The sequence below is a fragment of the Microtus ochrogaster genome, unplaced genomic scaffold (assembly GCF_000317375.1).
Source record: "Microtus ochrogaster isolate Prairie Vole_2 unplaced genomic scaffold, MicOch1.0 UNK37, whole genome shotgun sequence".
Taxonomy (NCBI): Eukaryota; Metazoa; Chordata; class Mammalia; order Rodentia; family Cricetidae; genus Microtus; species Microtus ochrogaster.
The window spans coordinates 768,424-768,897 of NW_004949135.1; positions in this window are offsets into that span (position 1 = coordinate 768,424).

The following is a 474-nucleotide window of genomic DNA, read 5'->3' on the forward strand; positions in this document are numbered from 1 at the left end:
GTTTTAAACAGACGGCATTCTTACAGTGTTTTCAGTGGACAGCATCTTACAGTGCAGTGTTTTCAGTGCACAGCGTTCTCACAGTGCAGCGTTTTCAGTGCACAGCGTTCTTACAGTGCAGTGTTTTCAGTGCACAGCGTCTTATAGTGCAGTGTTTTCAGTGGACAGCGTCTTACAGTGTTTTCAGTGGACAGCGTCTTACAGTGCAGTGTTTTCAGTGGACAGCGTCTTACAGTGTTTTCAGTGGACAGCGTCTTACAGTGTTTTCAGTGCACAGCGTCTTACAGTGCAGTGTTTTCAGTGCACAGCGTCTTACAGTGCAGTGTTTTCAGTGCACAGCGTTCTCACAGTGCAGCGTTTTCAGTGGACAGTGTCTTACAGTGCAACGTTTTCAGTGCACAGCGTTCTTACAGTGATGTGTTTTCAGTGGACAGCGTTCTTACAGTGCTGCGTTTTCAGTGGACAGCGTTCTTA